The sequence below is a fragment of the Pelophylax lessonae genome (assembly GCF_965119305.1).
Source record: "Pelophylax lessonae genome assembly, chromosome: 5".
In the NCBI taxonomy this organism is placed as follows: domain Eukaryota; kingdom Metazoa; phylum Chordata; class Amphibia; order Anura; family Ranidae; genus Pelophylax; species Pelophylax lessonae.
The window spans coordinates 73,311,507-73,335,322 of record NC_138772.1 but is presented as its reverse complement, the minus strand read 5'-3'; the positions used below and the strand labels follow the sequence as shown (position 1 = coordinate 73,335,322).

The 23,816-nt window shown below is 42.9% G+C and overlaps 1 pseudogene across 1 annotated transcript in view; it reads right to left on the bottom strand.

Annotated features, from left to right (window-relative positions):
* LOC309556430 (sperm-associated antigen 6-like) overlaps positions 1–23,816 on the bottom strand; it is a 469,742-nt pseudogene that overhangs the window by 264,029 nt on the left and 181,897 nt on the right. The window contains exon 3 of the transcript in view: positions 18,793–19,008. The product of the transcript in view is annotated as a sperm-associated antigen 6-like (transcript). The remainder of the gene's footprint in view (positions 1–18,792; positions 19,009–23,816) is intronic.

Below are 23,816 nucleotides of genomic sequence, written 5' to 3'. Positions count from 1 at the left end.
AAAGTGGGAAACCTTGACCATTGATGCATACCTAGAGTATAACAGAAAGAAGTGCTCTGCTCAGAAGCCATTATTTGAACACAAAGCAAAATAGGAAGGAGCACTTTTCAAAAAAAAAAAAAAAAAGTTCTGCTTTACAAAATACTCAGTAACGTTGCAACAAGGGGAGTGATGGCGCACTGCATATTCACCTATTTGTAGTACTCGCTCTTATCATTGTTCTGTGCATATGCACCAGTCTGGGATCAGAACCCTTGTTCCTATTATTCCATGTCAGTCAATTCATCCCAGTTTTTATTAGGGGGTGGGGTGGAGCTGACTTTATCAAATGTTTTGGGTCAGGCTTGTGGGAAGCAGAGATTGGCCAACTGGTATTTTATCTAAATAAGCTATATGTGTGTAAGCTGGACAATACTTTTTTACAGAACAGGGGCCACTTGACTGCATGGGAAGGTAAATTAAAATTATTAATGTACTTTGTCATTTCATTAGAAAAAAGCAGCAAAGAGAGAGCATGAAGTGATTAAATAATGGTTGTAGGTATGTCATCTGACTGAAGACTGATTTGAATATTTATTTGAAAATATTCCAACACACCATCAAATCTTATAATGTTAAAAAAAATTACCCAATCACCACAAAAAGTGAATCTCTATTTTATTATTGTAACGACAATTGATATGAAAATACAATTTAAATTACACACAATTTATAGTGTACTATTTTCAAAACCATTAACTACATCTGCTTAATCACTTGCCGACCAGCTGCCGTACATATACTGTGTACTATACCTGTACGTCATTTTGTGTAATAGCCAGGGGGAGCGGGCACGTGCTGATTGGCCAGAGGGGGAGCCAATCAGCTGGTCAGGCGGACGCAATGTCCGCCAGCCACCCATGATCACTCCCCATAGAGACAGAACAGCAGTCTGCAAATGTAAACAAGGCAGACCGCCGTTCTGTCACAAATGAACACAGGGATCCTGTGTTCCTGCTATTCAGGAACACAGATCTCTATGTTCATCTACTGAGTCCATCCCCCACACAGTTAGAAAGCATCCTCTAGGGACACACCTAACCCCTTGATTGTCCCTGATGTTAACCCCTTCCCTCCCAGTGTCAGTAGAGTAACAGTGCAGAATTGTAGCACTGATTACTGTAGTAATGTCACTGGTCCCCTCAAAAGTGTCAGTTAGGTGTCCAATCTGTCCGTCGCAATGTCACAGTCCTGCTAAAAATCGCTGATCGCCGCCATTACTAGTAAAAATAAATAAATAAAAATGCCATATATCTATCCCCTAATTTGTAGACACGATAACCTTTGCGCAAACCAATCAATATACACTTATTGGGATTTTTTTTTTTACCAAAAATATGTGGCAAAATACATTTTGGCCTAAAATTATGAAAAATGTAAAAACAAATGTTATTGGCTGTGTTTTTAGCAGAACGTAAAAAATATTGTTTTTTTTTTCAGAATTTTTCAGAATTGTCGCTCATTTTTTTCTTATAGCGCAAAAAACAAAAACCGCAGAGGTGATCAATTACCCCCAAAAGAAAGCTCTATTTGTGGGGAAAAAAGGACATCAATTTTATTTGGGTACAGTGTCACACGACCACGCAATGTCAGTTAAAATAATGCAGTGCGGTATCACAAAAAATGGCCTGGTCATTAAGGTAAGGTGGTAAAACCTTCTGGTCCAGAAGTGGTTAATTCCCCTGTATGAGGAATGAAAAGACATGTTATTTCAATGTAAGACAAAAACTTTATTTAATATACTTCTGGCTAATATTTACGCAAACAAAGGTGGTAATATTTAATTTTTCAGCAAGTTATAAAAAAAAAAAAACACCCTTCATTTCTTCTTGTTTTTTGTTTTACAGATTTAATTCAATACATTTCTAATATATTTTATATGCTGTTCTTTATTATGAAGACAAATCAACAGTAAAACATGGAATAAAAATTAGAATATACAGAATAATCAAAAATATAAACAGACTACTCAGCAAGTCACAGTATTGTGATGTAGATTTAAAGGCTTAGTTTACCTTTTGTATCCTGGTTTAAGTTTACCAAATAAAAAAATAGTGGAATCTTTAATGCGCCATCCATCAATACTTTATGTAGCGCTACCCCCACAGGAGCCGCTGGATCTTGATTCCCCCTTTTCCTTCACAGCCAGGCAATGTGCATTTCCAACTTTCATCCAGACAATTCGTCCATGGGCTTGATTTTGTTGTTTTATCTTTATGGATCAATGGCAAAGTTCTTTACGTTTCAGGAGCTCTCAGTCCCCTTTACTGAAATAGCACAAAGTTGCAAACTGTATGGAGGAATATCGTGTCTCCTCAGTAGAACCTCACACAGTTCTGACACTTGCCGATACTACCAGCATGCTTGGCTGCCTTTACTACCAGCCCACCTGGCTGCTTCTAAAGAACGCGCTAGGACAAGGGATTGGGATTTAGCACAATGCTGACCCTGGAAAATTTGCTATGTATGGCAGTCTCTCCCCTTGTATTCATCTGGGTGTGCTGAGGTATTCAAACTGTCCCAAGTTCTGCTGGAAAATGAAATCAGTATCTCTATAAAGCTGGTCAGCAGAGGGAAGCATGAAGTGCTCTAGAATTTCCTGGTAGAGGGCTGTGCTGACTTTGGACTTGATAAAACACAGTGGACCAACACCAGCAGATGACATGGCTCTGCAAATCATCACTGACTGGAAACTTCACACTGGACATCATGCAACTTTGATTCTGCACCTCTCTACTCTTCCTTCAGACTCTGGGATCTTGTTTCCCAAATGAAATGCAAACTTTTCCACAGTGCGTGATGATTTGGGGAGTCCACTGTGTTTTATCAAGTCCAAAGTCAGCGCAGCCCCCTACCAGGAAATTCTACAGCACTTCATGCTTCCCTCTGCTGACCAGCTTTATGGAGATGCTGATTTAATTTTCCAGCAGGACTTGGCACCTGCCCACACTGCCAAAAGTACCAATACCTGGTTTAATGATCATGGTATCATTGTGCTTGATTGGCCAGCAAAATGGCCTGACCTAAACCCTATGGAGAATCTGTGGGGTATTGGCATGAGGAAGATGAGATACACCAGACCCAACAATGCAGACGAGCTGAAGGCCGCTATCAAAGCAACCTGAGCTTTCATAACACCTCAGCAGTGCCACAGGCTGATCGCCTCCATGCCACGCTGCATTGATGCAGTAATTCATGCAAAAGGAGCCCTGACCAAGTATTGAGTGCATACTATACTGTACATGAACATACTTTTCAGTAGGCCAACATTTCTGTATTAAAAATCCTTTTTTTTTTTTTTTTTATTGGTCTTATGTAATATTCAAATTTTCTGAGATACTGAATTTTGGGTTTTCACTAGCTTTAAGCCATAATCATCAACATGAAAAGAAAGAAATGTTTGAAATATATCTCTCTGTGTGTAATGCATCTATAAAAAAATATATGAGTTTCACTTTTTGAATTCAATTACTGAAATAAATAACTTTTTGATGATATTCTTATTTTATGAGATGCACCTGTACATTGCCAGGAGCCTTTTATGAAGAGGTATAGTAAAGACATAAATAATTAAACCATGATAGAAATATAATTGCATAATGTCAACATAAGTGGTCTCTATCTATTGTAAAAAGTACAGTCCTTGTGATTTCATGAGCGTACCTGACGCACGTGGTATCAGACAGATGGTCACAGGAGTGCATTTGGAGAAACTGGGATGCACCATTGTCCAAAAGCAATCCCATGAGGGACAGGCAACACAGCAAACAATGGCTAACTGGCCCAACAAAAACACCAACAAGACAGGGTCAGGCCCCCTACAGGGCCATTTGGAGGACTTTCTGACAAAAGTCAGCATCTGCCAAAGTATGAACATCCACCTGATAAAACTTAGCAAACATGTAAACAGTAGAACAAGTGGCAGCCTTGCAGTCCTAAGGCACATTAAGCACCAATGCTTTTAGTAGAGTGAGGTTTTTCAGGATAAAGGGGAAAATGTTCCACTTCAGGTACATGCTTGTGTAAAGAATCTTACCAATGGTGCAATGAGATGTTCCCCGCACTTACTGAGAACCCTCATGTGATACAAACAGGGAGTGAGACTGATAAATATGTAGCACTACACCCTAGAGGGCCGCTGTGTTTTGGGTCCTCCTATTCTTGCAGGCTACATGAATTTTCCAACTTTGACACAGAGTCAGTAACCAGTCTATGGGCTTGTTTTTGGGAAATCAACCTGGATAGGGATTAGGGAAAATGGTAAACTATTTTACAAGCATATTTTCCTCAAATTGTATATGCAGTGTACAGTGGGGATCGAAAGTGTGGGCACCCCAGGTAAAAATTTGTATTAATGTGCATAAAGAAGCCAAGGAAAGATGGAAAAATCGCCAAAAGGCATCAAATTACAGATTAGACATTCTTATAATATGTCAACAAAAGTTAGATTTTTATTTCCATCATTTAGACTTTCAAAATAACAGAAAACAAAAAAATGGCGTCTGCAAAAGTTTGGGCACCCTGCAGAGTTAATATCTTGTACTGCCCCCTTTGGCAAGTATCACAGCTTGTAAACGCTTTTTGTAGCCAGCCAAGAGTCTTTCAATTCTTGTTTGAGGTATCTTTGCCCATTCTTCCTTACAAAAGTCTTCCAGTTCTTTGAGATTTCTGGGCAGTCTGTCACGCACTGCTCTTTTACGGTCTATCCATAGATTTTCAATTATGTTGAGGTCAGGAGAAAGGGAAGGCCATAGCAAAACCTTCAGTTTACACCTCTTGATGTAATCCCCCGTGGATTTCGAGGTGTGTTTAGGATCATTATCCATTTGTAGAAGCCATCCTCTCTTTAACTTCAGCTCTTTCACAGATGGCATCAAGTTACCATCCAAAATTTGCTTAAATTTTATTGAATCCATTTTTCCTTCTACTCGTGAGATGTTCCCTGTGCCACTGGCTGCAATACAACCCCAAAGCATGATTAATCCACCCCCATGCTTAACAGTTGGACAGAGGTTCTTTTCATTAAATTCTGTGCCACTTCTTCTCCAAACGTATCTTTGCTCATTCTGGCCAAAAAGTTCAATTTTAACCTCATCAGTCCACAAAACTTGTTTCCAAAATGCATCAGGCTTGTCTATATGTTCATTTGCAAAGTTCAAACGCTGATTTTTGTGGTGAGGACGTAGAAGAGGTTTTCTTCTGATGACTCTTCCATGAAGACCATATTTGTACAAGTATCTCTTTATAGTGGAATAGTGTACCACAACTCCAGTGTCTGCCAGATCTTTCTGGAGGGATCGTGCAGTCAAACGTGGGTTTTGAATTGTTTTTCTCACAATCCTGCGAGCTGTTCTGTCTGATATTTTTCTTGGTCTTCCCGATCTTGCTTCAACTTCCACTGTTCCTGATGACTGCAATTTCTTTTGCAAATATAATTTTTATTAAAATTTTCGCGTGGGATAACAAATTTCATCATAACAAGAAGACATAAGGACATCACAACAGTTTGATCAATATTTCCCTCGCATTTCTAATTCCTGCATCTTCTAATTATCCTACTACTAATTTAACAATTCACCTCCCTCCCTTCTTTTATATTTATATAAAAGACTGCCATTTCTTAATTACATTCCGAACAGAGGATATTGACATCTGAAAATGCTTTGCTATCTTCTTATAGCCTTCTCCAGCTTTGTGGGCGTCAACTATTTTCAGTTTTCTAGCCAACTCCTTAGAAGATCCCATGGTGCTGATTGTTGGGGCAAGGTCAGATGAGTCTGAGCATTTAAAACCTTTGAGATTGACATCACCTGGTCTTCCCAGAGGATGATTGAGAACAATCCATGACACTGGCAGGTCTCAGCCTTGCAAAGGGGGCAGTGCATGCTATAAATTCTGCAGGGTGCCCAAACTTTTGCAGATGCCATTTTTTGGTTTTCTGTAATTTTGAAAGTGTCAATGATGGAAATAAAATCTAACATTTGTTGACATTATAAGAATGTCTAATCTGTAATTTGATGCCTTTTGGAGATTTTTCCATCTTTCCTTGGCTTCTTTATGCACATTAACCACTTTACCACCGGAGGATTTTCCTGCTAAAAGACCAGGGGTTATTTTGCGATTTTTTACTGCGTGACTTTAACGGACAATTGCGCGGTCGTGCGACGCTGTACCTAAACGAATTTCACGTCCTTTTTTTCCCACAAACAGAGCTTTCTTTTGGTGGTATTTGATCACCTGTGCGATTTTTTGATCACGCGCTATAAACAAAAAAAGAGCGTAATTTTTGCAAAAACAACAATATTTTTCACTTTTTTTTATATGAAATTCCCCCAAAAAAAAATGTAAAAATCAAAATTTTTTAAAATTTTCGGCCAATTTGTTTTACGCTACCTATGTTTGGTAAAAAAAATCGCAAAAAGCGTATTTTGATTGGTTTGCGCAAAAGTTATCGCGTTTACTAACAAAGGGAAAGATTTTTGTCATTTTTGGTGTTTTTTTTTTTAACGAGTAATGGCGGCGATCTGCGATTTTTTTTGCGGTACTGCGACATTGCAGCGGACAGATCGGACCCTTGACTGACATTTTTGACACTTTTGGGGGTACCAGTGACATTACTGCAGTAATCAGTGCTATATATATGCACTGTTACTGCAAAAATGACACTGGCAGGGAAGGGGTTAACAGTATTGGACAGGGAGGGGTTAAGTGTGTCCTAGGGGCGTGTTTCTAACTGTGCAGGGACAGGTCTACTAGTGTAAAAACAAAGATCAACAGTTCTACATAGTAGAACTGTCTGATCTTCACTTTTACACAGGGAGAACTGACAGGCGGCTTGTTTACACAAGCCGCTCTGTCTTTCTCCCGCTGTACCGGCGATCGTAGTGTGACCGGCGGACATCGGGTCCGCCAGTCACACTCCCGCACTCCTCCGTGAACGAGCCGAGGCGGGCGCGCGCCTCAGCGGGCGCGCGCCCGCCCGCTATTGGCTCTGGAAGGAGTGACAGGCGAGCGACGTAGACCTACGTCACTCTGCCTGGCCGGGGCCGACTGCCGCAGTAAATATACTGTGCGCAGTCGGCAAGCGGTTAATACAATTTTTTACCTGGGGTGCCCAAACTTTCGATCCCCACTGTATGTGGTATGTGTTTTTTGGAATCATTGTATGATATATATGTTATTTCTCACATTTTGTCCATGAGATAATAAAAAAAGATAATTTTTTGAGATGACTATCAAATGTCATGAAGATAAGATAGAGAAAAAACAGAGCGCAGAGTTCAGGAGTGTGTTATATAAAGAATGCAAAGCTAAGGAGCGCTACATAAAGAATGCAGGGCTAAGTAGCGCTCAAGAGTGTGCTACGTAAAGAATGCAGGGCTCAGGAGTGCAATACATAAAGAAAGCAGGGCTCAGGAGTGCACTACATAAAAAATGCAGGGCTCAGGAGTGCGCTACATAAAGAATGCAGGGCTCAGCAGTGCGCTACATAAAGAATGCAGGGCTCAGCTGTGCCGATCTATGCAGTCTGACCAGTGCCCAGCAGTCTGACCAGTGCCCTTGCCAGTGCCCAGCAATGCAGACTGAACAGTGCCCAGCAATGAAGCCTTACCAGTGCCCATCCAATGCAGCCTTACCAGTGGCCATCTATGCAGCCTGACCAGTGCCCAGCAATGCAGCCTGACCAGTGCCCAGCAATGCAGCCTGACCAGTGCCAAGCAATGCAGCTTGACCCAGGGGCGGATCCAGGGGGGGACAGGCCAATTGCTCCCCCCCCCCGAGAAAATATTACTTACTCCCAGTCCGAGGATCCCAGGCCACCTCCTGTTCTGGGATGGAGGGTCGGCAAGCCCAGATTGTGGTTTCCTGACCCGCCATCCCCGAGCATCACTGTGAAGAAAGAAGCCGGCACTAGAGGAAGGCTCCTGTCACAGGCGGAGTGATACCAAATATACTCCGCCTCCGTCTGTGATAGGAGCGATACAGGAAGCAGCGGCTCTACTCTCTACGGCACCCGCATGCTTCCTCCAGTGCCGCTCCTATCACATTGATGCTCAGGAATGGTGGGTCGGGAACCCGCCAGCAGTACCCACCAGCAGTACCTACCAGCACCAGCCAGCAGTACCCACCAGCAGAACCCACCAGCACCAGCCAGCAGTACCCACCAGCACCAGCCAGCAGTACCCACCAGCAGTACCCACCAGCACCAGCCAGCAGTACCCACCAGCACCAGCCAGCAGTACCCACCAGCAGTACCAGCCAGCAGTACCCATCAACAGTATCCACCAGCACCAGCCAGCAGTTCTCACCAGCAGTAGTAGCCAGCAGAACCCACCACCAGTACCCACCAGCACCAACCAGCAGTACCCACCAGCAGTACCAGCCAGCAGAACCCACCAGCAGTACCTGCTAACAGTACTGGCCAGCAGTACCTGCCACCAGTACAGCCAGCAGCAGCCACCAGCCATACCCACCTGGGGGACAGCAGCAGCCACCAATACCTGCAGGAATCCTGAAGAAGAAGTGAAGATTGAGGTCAGTTGAGGTGCAGGTAAACCACAGTGCATCCGTGTGAAAGCAGCCTTAGGCCCCTTTCACACGATCGGTCTAATCAGGTCTGCCTGTCTGTTTTTTGGAGTGGACACGCACATGTGATCCGCCTACTCCACTCATTGTGGCCCGCGACCGGTTACCAAGGCGCTAAAGTTGTCCTCTCTCCTCAAAAGGTTGGGCATCCCTGCTGTAGGGGCATGAGTCCCGGATGAAGAGGTGCGCTGTAGCAGCCCTCCTCCTTAGTTTTGCCGCGGTGTGTGGCAGAGGGAAGGAGTCCCGGATGGAGAGGAGCGCTGTACTGTAGTGCATCAGGAGACCCACAGGGAAATCATAAAAATCTCCTGTGGAGTTGATAAAAACATTAAGACCGCTGCCACTGTTACAGCTGGCCTTAACATTTTCATTACTATAGTTGGCAGGTCTCACTATTCTTCCCTACCTCCTCCGCGCGGTGAGGAAATGGCATCATTTTAAATGTGTCACTGTTTTAAATAAGGATAGGACTGTATGATACGTTAAAAACAGTTCTGTAAGCAACACCCTATTTTCTGGCAGTGACCCTCCCGAGACTAGACTCTGGATCTGGCCCTGGCCTGACCAGTGCCCAGCAATGCAGTCTGACCAGTGCCCATCCAATGCAGCCTGACCAGGGCCCATCCAAAGCAGCCTGACCAGTGCCCAGCAATGCAGCCTGACCAGTGCCCCGCAATGCAGCCTGACCAGTTCCCCTGCAATGCAGCCTGACCAGTGCCTCTCCAATGCAGCCTTACCAGTGCCCAGCAATACAGCCTGACCAGTGCTCATCCAATGCAGCCTCACCAGTGCCTCTCCAATGCAGCCTCACTGATGTCCATCCAATGCAGTCTGACCAGTGCCAAGCAATGCAGCCTCACTAGTGCCCAGCAATGCAGCCTGACCAGTGCCCAGCAATGCAGCCCGGCCAGTGCCCAGCAATGCAGCCCGGCCAGTGCCCAGCAATGCAGCCTGACCAGTTCCCATCCAATGCAGTCTCACCAGTGGCCATCCAATGCAGCCTCACCAGTGACCATCCAATGCAGCCTCACCAGTGCCCATCCAATGCAGCTTCACCAGTGCCCATCTAATGCAGCCTCACCAGTGCCCATCTAATGCAACCCGACCAGTGGTCAGCAATGTAGCCTCACCAGTGCCCATCCTCCAATGCAGCCTCACCACTGCCCATCATTCAATGCAGCCTCACCAGTGCAGGGGATCAGAGATAAGAGGAGAGCCGGATGGATCATCACACAGCTTTAATCTGAATCACCAGGCGCCCGCCGTCACACAAGTCCCGCCTCCTGGGTTGGCTCCTACCTATGATAGACAGCACACATTCCAGCATTTGACAAGTGTGCTGTCTATCAAAGGAGCCAAACAAGGAGGTGGGACTTTGTCAAAGGGAAGTCCCCTTTGACAAAGTCGGAAATGACAAAATGCGACATGCGACAAAATGCGTAACCGGAACCAGCCTGGGATGAAGAGCGGACATCACAGAGTGGACACCACACCAGCGTGGAGAGGGTGAAAAGACCCAGGAATGTTCGTTATGCACCCATACACTTTTAATACTGGCTTTTGACTATGATTTGTTTGTAAGTGCAATAGCTTTTGAGATCAATAAAGAAGTGGTATTTTAAAAATGGTATCACACTAGTGGACAATATTTGTTTTTACATATATCCTTATCCATACTGATTACGCGTGATTGGAGGAGAAGGTGACTGCATATCCAGGGGAAGCCCTAGGGGATGCCAATCCGTTTCTAGCATTGTCCATATGAGTAGGAGGAGGTGATGGTCGATCCAGTGGAATTCCTGGGGATTATAAACCACGCTTATGTGCCTTATCCATGAGAGTGGGTAGGCATTGCTTTCTGGTGAGTTCCCACTTTCTCTGGAGTTACCAACAAAGTGGTGGAAGATTGTGACGTGATCTGTTTCAGCTGAACACTGGAATACCTTTTTCCTCTCCCTTGGAGTGTATTACATCTATCTACTCATAGACTCTTTCAAGGCACTACTATTTGATGGACTTTGGTTAATTATGTTCTATGGATGATTTCCAAAAAATAATCTGACAATTATGACCATGCTATGTTTGCGCTACTGATGCCATTTTTTCTCTAAAGATAAGTTGGTGTTTTAGGATTTATGTTTTGTTTTTGAAGTAGCAGCAACTTGTCTGTAACAGATGCTTTAACATATTGGGCCTATCCCAAACTTTAGGTCATTTCCTTTCTGAGCACAGGGGACCATTACAATTTGTTTCGTTTGTGTTGTGTGGTATTTTACATAATAGTGGGATACTCCAACTTGAACTATTTACAGTTGATAAGGACAACTCTCACTTGGCCTCACAGGGTTAATTGTGGAAGCAGTCACATTGCTTTAACCATACTTCAACATATAGAAAGAGTTAAGTCTTCTTGCTCTCTCCCCAGCAACCGACTTGGTGAACTACATTATCTTTAGGACACTCTCTAGCATCCCCTTTACCGACACCCGTCCACTGACTCTTCTAGCAGAAGGGATGGTCCCCCTCAGGACAGGCCCCATGACAGAGATCTGTACCTACTGTATGCAGAATCAGATCCTTTCCAATATCTCCCTTCCAGTCAGCTCTGCAGGACCTCTGGGTTCAGTTCCCCTCTACTCTTCAGGCCCTCAGGTCGACCACCTGAGGCCGCATGGCAACTTTTACAGAGGAAGAGGCAGCCATCCCCTCCCTCTGGGACCCCGCTCTCCAGCTGAAAGACCCCAAGCACATGTGCCTTTGGTATTTATACAGTATCCCAGCATGCATGGAGGCACTTTCCTCTGCCAATCACCAGGGCTGTACTAAATGCCTGTGCACTCATTTGTCAGGTTTCCTCCCACTGTCCAATATGCCTACCTATTGGACCAGTGTGAAACACTTCAGACAAACTGAGCTGCACCTGAGCACAATGAGCAGACCTCACTAGCAGATCCTGTTCTCTGGTAGGCAGAGAACAATATACATTTACCTGGCAATCTCTCTGGTAAGCAGAAAAGATCCAAAACTGTACTTTCTCTCTAGCACCTACCTGCTACACATGTAGGTACAGATTTACCGGTACAAACGATATACAGAAAGAAGTAAAAAAAAAAAAATGCCATACATTGATAAAATTATATATAAATAAAGTTATTAATTTCAGACATAAAAAAAAAAAAAATTGAAAAGACTGTAAATCCCTTTTAACAGACTGCAGTCCCTGCAAGTGCAGACATCCCGGACTAAGCCATTTTTCTGTGTGTTCTGCTTTTGTTGGGTTTAGTGTTTTTTTTTGTCTGTGACATAGAAACCCACTTCTTCTACCACCACGGCTGACAACAGATTACTCCTTCAGTCAGTACTTTGAGAAAAGGTCTGATCATATCTGGCATATTTGCTTAGCTATTTTGGGATTCAGTAATAGTTTGCTGAGTAACAAACTCAAATACCTTTTCTTGGGTTTGTAAGACCGAATAAAATTCTTGGGAATGTATACAGAGTTACAAAAAAAGACCTTACTGTTGGAATGTAGCCTTAGTTTCCTTGTCTAGGATGATGAAGGAGCAGTGTTTACGGCACGACAGACAAATGGAAACACATTTTGGGAGGGTCGCATTGTGCATGTGCCCTAGGGATGGTGCAAAGAGAGTGTTTGTATACTGCTCTGCACATTTATGATTGGCTAAGCACCCCATTGGCAGGCTGCATGATAAAGAAACACCTCGGGGTAAGGCTGCTGATCCCTTTTCAATGAAATTCAACATCCTCTCAGGACCTTGCTTTTCTCTTTACAAAGAAAGCTAGCAGGCAGAAATGCCAACGAAATCACTGAACAGGATTCAGATGGGAAATGTTATTGACTTCTAGGGGGTAAAGAAACTGAGAATGAAAATAAGTCCTCTTCTTTCTTGTCTTTGCCTTGATGCAGCAGCAGACATGGGGCCTGGTAACTACAACTAGGAAATCGAAGAAGTAGTGGAAAGAGGTGGAGGATCTCCTAAAGAGAAAATAAATAAATTTGGCCAAAGATTGCTCAGTTTGTCATTTAGCCAGCGGGTTGATTAAAAATTCTGAACAGATTCCCCCATCCACCTCACTTGTGTGCATGGTGGAATCTGTTCAGATTTTTTTTTAATCAACTGATGTGCTATTGTATTCTGGCAGCGGGACTTGATTGCTGTCAGAATACACTGATTGGCACTGCAGATGATTGGATGTAAGCGCTGATTAAACGAAAATATATCAATGGTCCCATTCAGGAGGAGTCAATTATTAGATATGTTTCTGTTGATAACACCAGAAATATTGTGAGATAACAATTTCCTGTGCTCTCTGCCAGAGATTACCTGAAGTCTGATAGTATATGTCCTGTCAAAGCTAATTGTCCAATGTGAGATATCAAGCAGTTGATAAAGCAGACTTCAGGTGACCTCTAACTCCAGCGACTAGCTCACGTGTAAGGCTAAAGTTGGCCATAGATGGATTATTTTTTTTCTTTTTCAGCCAGCTGACTGAATGGAAAAAAAGTCCAATCCACCATCCGCACAAGCGAGGTGGATAGAGGAATTTACCCTGCTGAGATGATGGGGTTCATTTACTAAAGGCAAATAGACTCTCTGCAAGTTGCTCCAGAGCTTAGGTAATGAGTTAAGGCTTCACTTTGCAAAAAATACCCAATCAAGTGCAAGGAAAATGGAGAAAACAGCATTGTTGCTTGCACATGATTGGATGATGGAAATCAGCAGAGCTTCTGCTCATTTACTAAGCTCTGAAGCAACTGCTCTTGCAGAGTGCAACTGCACTTTGCAAATGTGCACAGTCTATTTGCCTCCCCACTGTCAGAATACACTGGTCAGCGGTTGCGGCTGTGGATTAAGAAAAAGGTTCCCACAAGCCCATTCGAAAGAAGACCATCATTAGAGCGACTTGTGTTGTGCAGGAGCTGCCAAACATGGATTAAATTCAGCCAGTCCCTGCTGATTACTCTTTTTTTTTTTTCAATTAGCAAGCAGGCTGATCAAAACATACAAACCAATTCCTCCATCACATTGTCGAGGTCACGTTGCCAACCGTCATTAAATTTGCAGACAGTTTGTAAAAATCTGTGATTTTTACAACTGCCTGTAAATATCAGGGTCTGATAATTTGTCAGGCTGTGTTGACTTTTGTATGTGTAAACCAGTCAAATTACTTCTTATGGGTATTGTCAATGTTTCCATATTGTCTTTATACTGTTTAAGGGATTGTCTCATTTCTTTTTTTTTAAATAACAAACATGTTATACTTACCTCCTTTGTGCAGTGGTTTTACACGGAGCAGCCCTGATCCTCCTCTTCTCGGGTCCTTCGTTGCTGCTCCTAGCCCTTCCCTCCTGTCGAGTGCCCCACAGCAAGTAGCTGTGGGTCCATTCAGACTCAGGTAAGTATTAGCAGGTACTGGGGGGCTGCTTCACCCAGAAGGTTTTTTTTATCTTAATGCATAGAATGCAATAAGATAAAAAAAAGCCTCCTGACTTTAAAACTCCCTTATATATTGATTTTCTTTGTTTTTAATGTCATTTTTCAGTTTGTCTGTAAAAAATGTACTCTGCTAGTAAATTTTCAATGTTTTATTAGTAAAAAATGCTGTGGGAGGTTGGCTACACTGACTGAGGTGGACAGAGGAATCCTCTTTGTTAAAAAATTGTATTCTGACAGTAGGGACATTCTGCTGTTAAGAAAAGACTGATTAGCGGCTGCAGTCCATTGGCTGCAGCTGCTGTTTCAGAAAATTTGACAACAAACCTGTTTTACAGAACTTGATCTTCCCAGCCGAATTTCGATCTATTTATGGCCAATTTAAGACAGACAGAGCTATATGTAGGAGGTACATTTTTCATAACTAGGCTTGTACATACACACTAATCTGAGTATCCAGATTCTTGCATAGGCCTAAATGTGGCAGGTTTGATTGTGGTTGTGCTGCCACCACATTGAAAACTTTACTGGAAAATGACAGCTGGAATTATAAGTCGAATGAGGTCCAGTATGGGAAAAAAAAAAGAAAAGTGTGTATTTGAAAACAACCCCATTTCAGTCGTCAACTTTTTAATCTGCATTGGAAAAATGAAATTACCAAGAATGAAAGATTTTTTTGTTATTGACAATTCTATTTCAAAAGATCATCAGAATAATGCACTGCATACTGTATTACAATTTGTTAAAGCAAAGCGTGTTTGTATATATATATATATATTTTTATCTTTTGGACTAAGAAATAAATTACATAATTACATTTTTATTTTTTATTAATGAGCTAAATATATTTTATTGTATGTGTATGTATTTTACCACTTGTAACCTGCAGGTGGCAAGCTCTAAGCACCAGCATTCTGAAGGCTCAGATAACAGCTGCTGCTGTGAAAAAGCTCAGGGAGATCAGATTGCACGTACAGCTGAATGACAATGGATGTTTCAAGCATGCAGGCAGTGCAGGGGGCTCTAATTACAAATATGCATAATAACTATGGTTGCACTCTGTATGTTTATTTGTTAAATACTAAAATGTTATCTCATAAATAGTAGCAACTTTTTATATAAACAAGCAAAAAAATGTTGATTAGGGATTGTGTCCACTGAGCAATAAATAGGTATGGATACAGTTACTTTATATGATCTTATTAAAAAAAAAAAAGCCAACTATTGTTCTCCAGAATATAAGGCTTTATTCAGACAGGTATAGAAATGGTTTGATTGTGCATTGCCAGGGGTAGCAACCTGAATGCATAAGGTAAAAAATGTCATACATCCTAATGGAGAGCATTGAGCTAACATTCCTATTACTACCGCATAGCATCAATGCCACGCCGATGTCCCCTGAGGGGTTTTGGTATTTATCACTATCCCCTTAGGGCAAGGGTGTCAAACTCAATTTCATCGCAGGTCACATCAGCATTATGGTTGCCCTCAAAGGGCCAGTTATATCTGTAAGATTAGATGTCCAGAGCACCCCACAGCCCCCTTAAACCCTTACATGAGATGTCAAGAGCCACCCCACCATCAGAAGTCAAAAGTCACCCACCCTTCCTTACATCACAATGCACCCCCTTGCCTTGTGCTGCTGCCAGGAAGAAGATGCAGGTGGATCTGGGAAGAAGAATGTACAAGATCTGGAGGAGAGCTGGAGTCAGCTTCCAGAGTCTGCTGAATGCTGAGATCAGGGAGGCCGAGACAAGGTGGTGTTGCGGCTGCACAGAGAGGTGCAGATCTGTAGGAGGAGTTCTGCCCTTCTCTCTGCTGCGGACTGCTGAAAAGGGGGGGTGGGTAACAGCGAGCCTTTCTGCAGCTGCACAGAGAAGCCCTGGATCTGGCAAAGGAGTTCTGTCCTCTCTGCTGCCGACTACTGAGACAATGTAGGGGCAGAGACAAGGGGGGTGCTGCAGCTGCAGGAGAGGTGTGAGGGCCACATGAAATTACCTGGGGGGCCACATTCGGGCCTTGTGTTTGACACCTCTGCCTTAGGGGATATGGCTGCATGACCGTAGTTACTATTAGGGTCTATGGTTTTTGTATTATGTTCATGTAACTATTTATAATTTATTTTTCTCTTTTAAATTGTATGTCCTTTTTTCTGTATGAATACATTTTGATATTTTTCATATATGTGGCTACAAAGTCCATATTTTCACACCTAATTTCAATTCATTCAGACAGGTGTTGACACCTTTTCAGTATGCAGGCAGCATCTGTTCTTGCACTTTTTTCACCAAGGCTGTGTGCAGGCAGTCTATAGCGGTAGACAGTCTTATATAGCCGCATGTCCAAAGTTACCATGCATGCAGGAGCGAGTGCATGGATCTGAACGCATACAGTCTGTGTTCGGATCCATGCACCTGCTCCTGCATGCATGGTAACTTTTGTCCATCCAGTCACTGCCTCTGAATCTACCGCTATAGGCTGCCTGCATGCAGGCTGGGGGGGATACAGGCACAATTACAAATGCAGCCTTCATGCAGAATGTGCGCCAATGCCTGTTTAAATGAATTTATTAGTACACAGACAACTGCCTGATCAAATTAGTTAATGATAACTTGTCTCCACTATATGTACCTCCTTCACAGATATTATCAGACAATCTTCTTTCCTCCATATTTTCTAGGCTAGTCTCTGTACAGTACAGATACTCCCATATGCTCATTAGGGGGGGAAGAGAACTGTTTTAGTTTAGGTGATACGGTTATAACAGATTACACTCTCCTTCTGGGGCCATTTAAATGCAATAAACAACCACCTGCTTATCCCAGGTCAAGTGTCTGCTCTATACAACAGCCTGTCATTTAGGCTCTATTCATCGGCATACGCATGAATTATTTATGCAAACACAAGGACTCAGCGCTGCACTTTGATACAATGGGAGAATTTCAAGCACAGAAGCCAGACGAAGGGAAGGCCAGGGGCAGGCCTGAGGGGCAAACTTAAGGAATGCTGCGGGCAGGCCCAGGGGGTGGCATCAAGCAAGACACAGCCAAGATCACGGATAAAGCTAAATGGGCATTATTACACACTAGGTGGTTTGTTGTATTTTATGCAATCTAATGACTGTTGGAAAATGTGGATATAATACAGATAAGATAAAATTCACAGTAGCTTAAAACAGATAAAATGTGTATATATACACGTATGTGCTCTTCTTTCTAAAACTGGACCCTGCAGTAAAATACAGCGGGCATAGAAAATAATCACCCCCTTTAAAATAATCACATTTTGTTGCTTTGCAGCCTGAAATGAAGACAGATCCAATTTTTGTTTTACCTAGCTGTATTTACTCTGTGGAACTTATAACGTCCAAGTGAAATATATAACACCAACATGTCAGAAAAAAAGAAACCAAAATCCAAAAACAGAATCACTGATTTGGATCACCCGGGGGGGGGGGCTTATGTCAGTATTTTGTTGGACCACCTTTTGCTTTAATTACAGCCTTTAATCTGTAGGGATAGGTCTCTAATAACTTTGCACATCTACACTTTGCAATATTTGTCCACTCTTCTTTACAGAACTGCTCAAGTCCAGCTAAATTTAATGGTGACCATTTGTGGCCTGCAGTCTTCAAGCCATTCCACAGATTTTCGATGAGATTTAAGTCTGGGCTCTGACTAGTCCATGCTAGGCCATGCCAGGACCACTGTGTGGTCATTTTTGCTGTGATCTTTGGGCCATTGTCATGTAGGAAGGTAAATCTTCTTCCCACTGACAACTTTCTAGCAGAGGGCAGCAGATTTTCCTAAAAAAATTGATGATATTTTGCCCCGTCCATTTTCCTTCTATCCTGACAAGTGCTCCAGTCTCTGCTGCAGAGCAACATTCCCATAACAGGACATTACCACCTTTGTGCTTTACTGTAGGAATGGTGTTATTCGATTTCCGCCAGACATATTGTTTGGTGTTGAGGCCAAATTATTAAATTTTAATCTGAAAGACTAGAAATAATTTGCTGTAATTAAAGCAAAATACAATCCAACAAAATACTGACATTAGAGGGGTGATCCTTCTTCCAACTCAGTGATTCTGGTTTTTGAAAAACAAAATTCTGACATGTTGGTGTTATATCTTTCACTTGGATGTTATACGTTGCACATGTAAATACAGCTGTATAAAACAAAAACTGTGTCTGTCTTCATTTCAGGCTGCAAAGCAACACCATTGGAATATTTTAAAGAGGGGTGATTCTTTTCTTTACCCACTTTAGCTCTTTGTCCTGGAATGTGCAAGAGTGCATTCAGGAGGGCTTTTCACAGTAGTGGTTGAGGGGCAGTGAAACTCCATTGTTGAGACAAATTTTTACTGCCCCCCAACCGCTACTTGACATGCATTATTGACATACTTGAAAAAAGTATGCATGCAAGACATTTTGGAAGACCTATTAGCATTCTTGTTTTGGGTTAGTGATTCAAAGAGGTCAAGCATGAGGATAAGCTTTCACAACCAGGAAACTAGCTTTAGCGAAATGAAAGTCGTTTCTTACAGGAAAAGTTTCACCTTTGAGTTCAAAATGGATAACAGGTTCACTTTTAATCTTTTAGGATAAACTGGGACAGGCAGTTGCTCAAATATATAATAGCTAGCTACCCTTGAACTCAAACTGTCTAGAGGCAGAATTTTATTTCTTATGAGCTATGTTAATTGTAACAATTGCAGAAAATAATGAAAAAAAAAACCTCCATAAAGTATTGACTTACATTCTGTTTGGCCAGTGAATACACAAGCTGTGGAAGAATGTCTCTTCTAACAACTGCTTCTGCCAGATCATCATTATAATTGGCTAGCCTCTGGAGAGCCAGAGCAGAGGTCTGCTGGATAGTTGGGACCACATCCAGAAGAAGGGGCCGCAGCAGAGACATAACGCCTAAGTAACAGGAGAAAATGAAGGATTTTACATAAAGAAGAAGGTATACCTTCCTTACCAGGCAGAAGAAAAATATTTCTTTATTCATGTGATTAATTTTAACCAGTTCTGGACCAGAAGGATTTGCCCCCTTAATGACTAGGCCATCTTTTTGCGATTCAGCACTGTTTTATTTTAACGGACAATTGCGTGGTCGTGCGACACTGTACCGAAATAAAATTGATGTCCTTTCTTTTCCCACAAATAGAGCTCTCTTTTGGTGGTATTTGATCACCTGTGCGATTTTTATTTTTTGCGCTATAAAAAAAAAAAAGCGACAATTGTAAAAAAATAAATATATATATTTCACCTTCTGCTATATAACATTCCCCAAAAAAAAAATTAAAAATCAAAATTTGTCATCCTTTTAGGCCAATTTGTATTCTGCTACATATTTATGGTAAAAAAAAAAATAAAAAAAATCACAATAAGCGCATTTTGATTGGTTTGCACAAAAGTTATCGCGTCTACAAAAGAGGGGAAAGATTTATGTAATTTTTATTTATTTATTTATTTTTTACTAGTAATGTCAGCGATTTTTAGTGGGACTGCGACACTGCGGCAGACAGATCAGACCCCTAACTGACATTTTTGACACTTTTGGGGGGGACCAGTGACATTACTACAGTAATCAATGTTAAAAATGCACTGTTACAATAATAATGATACTGACGGGGAAGGGGTTAACACAGTGGTGATCAAAGGGTTAAGTGTGAGCCTAGGCAGGGCTGCTGTTAGAAATCACGGGGCCCCGTACAGCCTACCTTGCAGACACCCCCGAATTTATCAAAACGATATTTTCACTAAAAATACACTAAAATCATTAGCGGACACAAACATAACAGAGAATCTGTGTGAATTTGCTCTTTTTAATTGTTTTTTTACATTTTTTTAAAAAAAATTATAATTTTTCTTTTTAATTGTTGTAAAATTTTTAAAATTATTTTATTGTACAATTTTTTTTAATTATTTTATTACAATGTTTCATTATTATTATTTATCTTTTTTACAATTTGTTGTTTTTTTACAGGACAGGGAAGCCCGCAGCGCTGCGGGGGAGGAGGGGCTGCACAATTTAAGGGGTGCACACAGGGAGGCGGGATCAGAAGCAGGCAGATTAGGGAGGGGGATCGGTGTCGGAGCAATTACAGGAACGATGTCCTGTGTCTGTGTCTCTCCCTACAGCAGCTAAAAGTTGGCAGGTGAGGGAGAAACTGGCTTTTAGCTGCTGCAGAGAGCCGCACAGGGCTTCCTTCTGTAATTGCCCCTCCGCCCAATCGCACAGATTCCCAGTGCTGTTGGAGCTCCCCTGTGTACCCAGGCCCCTTACAGGAGGACTGGTGATCCCCCCTATCAGCGGACCTGATCCTAGGGGAGTGTTTTCTAGCTGTATGGGGGATGGGCTTGCAAAATGACCACAGAGACCTGTGATCCTATATAGAAGGATCACAGGCGCTCTGTGATCATTTCAGAGAGAAGAACGGTCAGCTGTGTTTACAACAGCTGACCGTCCTCTCTCAGCGGGGAGCGCAATTGCGGCCACCTGTCCCATGGATCGACATCCCCGCTGCCTAGTTGGAGCAGGAGCATGCCGGCGGCGGCATGCGCTCACCCCCCAGCACCACGCGTGCGACAGAGGTAGGACTACATCGTTTTCGTGCAGCCGAGCCAGCCTGCCGCAGTAAAACTGCGGCGGGTGGTCGGCAAGTGGTTAAAGAGAGCCATTCATGATGGGACTTAAAGTGCATAAAAAGTCATTTTTTTTTGGGGGGGGGTTTATATTATATATAGTGAAACATTAGAACCTCTGTCAAGTTTTTTTATGCAAGCTGTGCACCCGCTGGTTTGTTTTAATTTGAATTAGTGACCATTATCACTGAGATATAATGTGATGGAAAATCTAAAATTTTACAGTTGCTTCCTGCTGAGTCCCTGAAATTTTAGCTGTGGGTGGCCCCGCATGCACCCATCTCGACAAAAGTAATTGCCTGAGCCAGGCAGAAACTGTCGGCCAAACAGTGACTGCTTTCTATCAGATGCAGTCACTGTTCGGCAGCTGCAATGTATTCGGACAGCTGGGGTGCTGCAGCTGCCTGGATGCAATGGCCAGCAGTGGGGATTTCTCCATTATACAAATATAGAATATAAAACAGTATAAAAACAGTATAAAACAGAAGTAACTCACCTTGCTCAGCCTAGGTAGTCCATAAAGACAGTCAGAGTAATCAGTGTTGAGGTTTAAGCTCCTGTCCTAGTAAAAAGAAAAACCGCGCTATTCGAATAATACAAAATAAATGCATATACAGCAGCAGCTCTTCTGTGAGACACACACAGCATAAATAATATAGTCCAAATAGAGTTGAGATAAAAACTAAAAAGAGAACAAAGAAAGAGAGTGATAAAACGAAGTCCATCCAATCACAAAGTGCACTTTTTATCACCCGAATGGTGTGTGATCCCAAGTGAAAAAGACCTCCACCTCATAGATTGGCTGCTTACCAGCTAGTATTGACCTCCTATCACAGAAGGTCTCGATCACTTGTGGCTATAAACGGAGGCCTTTGTTCAATCAGGGGGACTTAGGTTGAAGAGAACGGTACCCGCCACTCTTGAGGAGACTCGGTCACAGTTAACCCCAGAAGAAATAAAGCTTCCATAGCAAAAAAATCTTTTTGACGTTTAATAGGATAATAATTACGCAATTAAACACTTGAAAACACGCATAAAATAGAAGCTGGCCATCTGGCTCTGTACAACAGTCCATCCTTCCGGGACCTACGTGCAGCACTGTGCCCTTGAGGGCTGCTGGATTTCTCACCTTTTCGGGTCCCTCTGGGTTACCGGTAGCAACTGCATGCAGAAACGTAACACTTTACTTTCCGGCTCAGTCAATGATCAGTCTAGGGGTTGTTGTGTTTGTTGTTTTTTTTTTTTTATATAGGGATGGGAGAAGGGATAGAGTGGGATACTCCAGAACTTGAACTATTCACAATGCGGAGGACTTCTATCTGAGGATGCAGCTAGGCCACAGTTTCACAGAAGAAAAACATAAAAAAGTGACCCCAGCATAGAAGCTCACGCTGCCTGCAAAACCCCGAAGGATGATGATGAAAAAAACAGGATGCACTCAAAGCTCTGGTAGAGTGAGCAGTAACAGGGAAGAGAGGTTCCTAAGCCTTATGAACATAAACCTGAACAACCATCAGGCAAATTCACAGGGAAATGGTGGAAGATGAGGCAGCCTGCTTCTTCCTGGGGCCACCTGTGATTATAAAAAGAGAATCAGTCTTCAGGACAGATGTAGTAGCATTTAGGCGGACCCTACAGCCCTGACTACATGCAGATAACGGAGGGCTGCTTCTTTAGGGTGGGAAGGATTTGGACATAACAGAACACCTTGCCACTAGATAAGGTAAAGTTCCTGAATAGACACTTGCATAGCACTTATCTTCAGGGTACTCACCTAGCTCCCCCTTTCACTCCACCAGCTGACACCCATCCTCTGACTACTCTACTCCGCAGTGGTCCCCTTCCTAATCAGGCCCTTGGACACGATCCCCTGTACCCACGATACTGCTTTTCAGGTTCTCCAGTGTCGCAGCTCCTCCTAGTCAGCTCTTCTGGACCTCTGGATTCAGCTCCTTCCTTCTGGCTCACCAGGCCAACTGCCTGTGACCATACACCAACTGCTGCAGAAGAGGAGGGAGCCGCCACCCTCCTTCCAGGACTCTGCTCACCAGCCAAAGACCCTGAGGACATGTGTTCCTGGCTTTTATACCACATCCCGCAATGCACAGAGACAACCAGTCTGTGCCAATCACTGGGGCTGTATCAAAGCATTTGTACCCATTGGCCAGGTTTCCTTCACTGTCCTCCCCATTGGACCAGTGGGGACACTCCCCCAGACCACATGAATAACAAACTGAGCACATTGAGCAGACCTAACTCACACATCCTGATCCCTGTTAAGCAGAGAGAAATATAGAATTTACCTGCTGCTCCTCTAATAGGCAGACAGAGCCAAAAACTATACTCACTCTCTAGTACCTACCTAGGAGGGTGCTAAATGCGCAGCATGTAGCACCAGCCGACGCGTTTCATCGCAATCTGACATCATCCTGGGGCACCTAAGCTTCTGTCCACCATAATAGTAACTGTACATTAAAATCGGTGCTTGATCCTGAGAGTTGGACACAAGATAACCATTCCATATATTGATATATATATATATATAGATAGATAAAGATATAGATATCTATATATCTATATATCTATATATCTATATATTTATTGATTATGTGTTTCAGCCCATCAGGGCCTTTTTTTTATTTTTACTTTTACTATTGTAGCGGGGTTAAACATGCCTAAAGACACTGTTTGATATGTGGGAAGGAACTAGGCTCCCTCTAGTGGTAGCTGCATGGAATTTCCTGGGCTGTGACTTCCTTTTCACAAGATGAAGAAACTACATCTCCCAGGCTGCTTTGCAAGATCCAGGAACTAGGCTCCCTCTAGTGGTAGCTGCATGGAATTTCCCAGGCTGTGACTTCCTTTTCACAAGATGAAGAAACTACATCTCCCAGGCTGCTTTGCAAGATCCAGGGTGCACGGCTGCACCGCACGGCACTATGGGGGAGGTTATTTAAAGGAAGAGAGAAGCGCGCGAAGGGGGGCCTTTCTGCGCTGGACTCTGAGGAACCAGCGAGCGAGAGTGAAGGACTGACACTGGATATTGGGCCAGAGCCTTTTAGCCTGGAGGGACGACGTGG